The sequence below is a fragment of the Drosophila montana genome, unplaced genomic scaffold (assembly GCF_035044405.1).
Source record: "Drosophila montana isolate Dmon_TW-CO22-7 unplaced genomic scaffold, ASM3504440v1 contig_3833_1, whole genome shotgun sequence".
NCBI classification, from domain to species: Eukaryota; Metazoa; Arthropoda; class Insecta; order Diptera; family Drosophilidae; genus Drosophila; species Drosophila montana.
The window spans coordinates 2299997-2303481 of record NW_026998704.1 but is presented as its reverse complement, the minus strand read 5'-3'; positions in this window follow the sequence as shown (position 1 = coordinate 2303481).

Below are 3485 nucleotides of genomic sequence, written 5' to 3'. Positions count from 1 at the left end.
AAAAAAAAACAGAAAAGGGAAATACAAACGCGAAAATTAAATAAAATGTTAATTAAACTTAGACTTCAGATCTTTGCATTTAAACAAGATAAGCATGTGTACTATATAAAATCAAATTTAAATAAATTATATATGTAATTAATGAAATTAATATTTAAAATATTTCACATCAAAGAAAAACAAAATATTTAAAACGAAAAAAAAATACAAAAAAAAAACACCCACAACAAATTTTTGTAACTTCAAACAAAAGTATTTGAATAAATAACTTACAAATTTTTAAAAATTAAAAATCAACATATTCTTCTACCCAACTCATTTATGGGATTTCTGTGGATGCCCGCTGGATACTTAACGCCCACGAATGGCCGCCGTTGCCTAGCCACCTGCTTCATTATGCCACATGATTCGGCCGCAGAGCTCAAATTTGTCTATTGCCATCAATCAGCGCTTGGCTTTGTTCATCATTCTTGTGCCACCATTTTTGCTGTGGGCTCCATTGGGTAGGCGTGCCGGCTTACACCTTAAATGCTGCCTAATTGTTTTTGGGGCCAGACTTAACGGCGTCGGCTTTTTGCTTAGAAATTTTATTAATTAATAGCGTCGCTGCTCCGCTTAATTAATGACACATTTAATAATATTTATTTCTTAATTTATGGAGGCTGCATTAGCGGATCATAGAATTAGTCTGGGCCAGCTTTCACTGCCCCCAGAATTAAGTCATTTGCATGCCATGTTGTCTACGCCAAGAGCAGGTATTTATCTGGAAATCTATGAAATTTTCCCTCTGGTTACCTTATGTGATAAAGATGCACGTTAAGTCCGGGTTTCGGGAAATTCCTTTCTCATATGTGCAAAAATCGCGAAAAACGTTCGTCTGAAACTTTTTTGTTTACCATTCGATAAGCCTCAATCTCGTTTTCAAAGATCATTGTTCAAATTCATTTGAGTGGTGTTTTACACTTTTCGAAAAATGCATTCCTCCTTGGTGAAAAGGGGAGTCAAAACTGTAAAAAGTGCGATTCAAAGATTTTTTTGGTGAAGTTTCAAGTTTTGTCCGATTTGCCTTAAACTTATTTTCAAAGCTCTACATATGAATTTAATGAATACGTATTTCAGCGATTTGGGAAATTTCACCCGCAACAATGGTAAATTGGCATAAAACGGTTGTATGTAAGATATTTGTTTATTGTCAGATGGGTTTCAAAATCATTCCCAAAGATCTTTGAGAGAATTTATTGTATACGTGCCACGGGAAGGCGGAGCTAGACCCGCTAGTACATATGTATAAGTATATATAAGACTGTTTTTTTCTGACTGATTGACAATCCGGTTGATAGACTGGTGATCACCGCACAGCACGAAGTTAAATTTATTTACAATGGTTAACCTTTATGCAAATTCCACTCGCAAACATGAAAAATCGATGAAAAAAGGTTGTAATTTTTTGGTTAACCATTCGATTTATATGCTATGGTATGTTTTCTCATATCAAACGCAGACAAGAGTTATTTTACTCTTTTAAAACTGCCCCGCTGCGCAGCAAATTAAAAAACGTATTTTTTAATATGTCGCTACTATGCGATTTTCATAAATTCAAAGAAAACTTTCATGCTACGAAAAAAGCTAAGTATAATAATAATAGCATGTATTGGCAATCTAATAAATAATATATCTGCTTATATATCCATTCTATGTTCCTTTGGTAATGTGTATTTATGGAAATCAGTCTCCCTTCTACTAAAAGATGACAGTAAAATAATAAAGCGTGTATATGTACCTTTTTTTTTAATAAACGTAATGGCAGTTTGGACCTATAAACTCAACGTTTACTAAATCACAATATATTTTTATTAAAAAAAATGCAAATTAAATATTACAACTTTTTTTATTTTTCAATTTGCATATTTTAATTCTGCATATATATATATATACCTATATTAATGCAAAGCAAATTGTTTATATCGCACAATTTGCGCAAGCAGGGCTATTGTCCCATTTTGAGGAAGCAGGTCAACGTGTCCTCGACTCTGATTTAAATATTAATGAGTTTAACAAAATGTATTTTACTTTCCAAATGGCTACTTGCTATTTTGTTTGTAGTTTGTTTACGCTTTCCATTTTGTTGGAAAAAGTTCGTAATGCACAAAAACCGATTCGATTTGTTTTCTTTCATTTGATTTCTTTGTTTATTAAATCGAGTTTTTGTTTATGTGTCGAGTCCGTAAAATTTCAGTTAATTAAAGTTGCAATTTCAAATAGCTGCAATTGCAATTGCACAGCAATATGATATGAGCATAATAGAATATGTTTTCATTACAAATAAAATGAAATAAATGTTATTTTAATTACCATGTTGCCTGCTGCCTGCTATTGCAACGCCCTTGCCTAGTAGCCTATTATGGGAACCTATAATCTCGCCTAGATTGCCACTTGCTGCACTCAGAAGCAAACAGCAACAAAATAATTAAAATTAATTTTCAGCATGCTTTAAGTGCGTAGAACGAGTGTCAACAGTAACAGCAACAACGACAAAATCAACGATAAAAACAACAACAGCATCAAAACAGAAACAATGCATAATTAAATACAGTGAATTCATTAAATTTTAATTAAAACATTTGAACGGGCAATGGATTTTTATTTTACTCGACTTTACAATTGCAAAACAAGAGCAAGAAGTAAAAAAAAGGATACGCCAAAAAGTCGATACTCTTACACTCTAAGACTCAGGAAGTATATTGATGTGTTTTTATCTAAAAAAAATGTATTCACGAAATTAATCGTGAACTATGTTTTAGAAAAATTGCTGAACATATCCTCAAAGCGACAATTTCAATCTGTAGTTAAATTAAATTAAAAGGAAATTGCCAAAATGTATAATAACTTGGTTTTTGATTCTTGCGAATTTTTTTCAAGAATAATATTTGAACATGCCTGTAATAATGTCATATTAGATTGATTAAAATGATGATGCTGTATTTTATTTTGAATGCTAGCATTTCCCGTTCGCTAGTTCAATATATTTTTTATTCAATTTATTACCATTATAACTTAGATTTAAACAGCTTGTAATTACAAATTTACTTATGTATATATTTCTGCGCTCGCCTTATCAAATCCATGCTCTTATTGCAGTGTATTATAGAAGCTACATACGACGAGAGCCAAGAGGCAGCTAGTAAAGCCAATGGCGGCACGAAACGGAAAACTTCATTAAAAGTGGGCAGCAGTTGGCAGCAGCCGTTGCCAGCCAAGGCCATGAATTGTGGCAGGGGGCTGGGGGCTGGGGGCTGGGGGCAGGGAATTGGTGGGTTGTACATTCGCTTGGTTCTAGGCATGTTCTAAGCATGACTGCCAATGTGACGACGCCTGGCGCGGCTTCACTTCCTGTGCTTGGGCCCAGTCTCTGGTGGCGAGGCCCAAACTACAAGCTGACTGCAATCGAACGCATAATCATATTTAATAAGCGCGTCGCAGTCAGC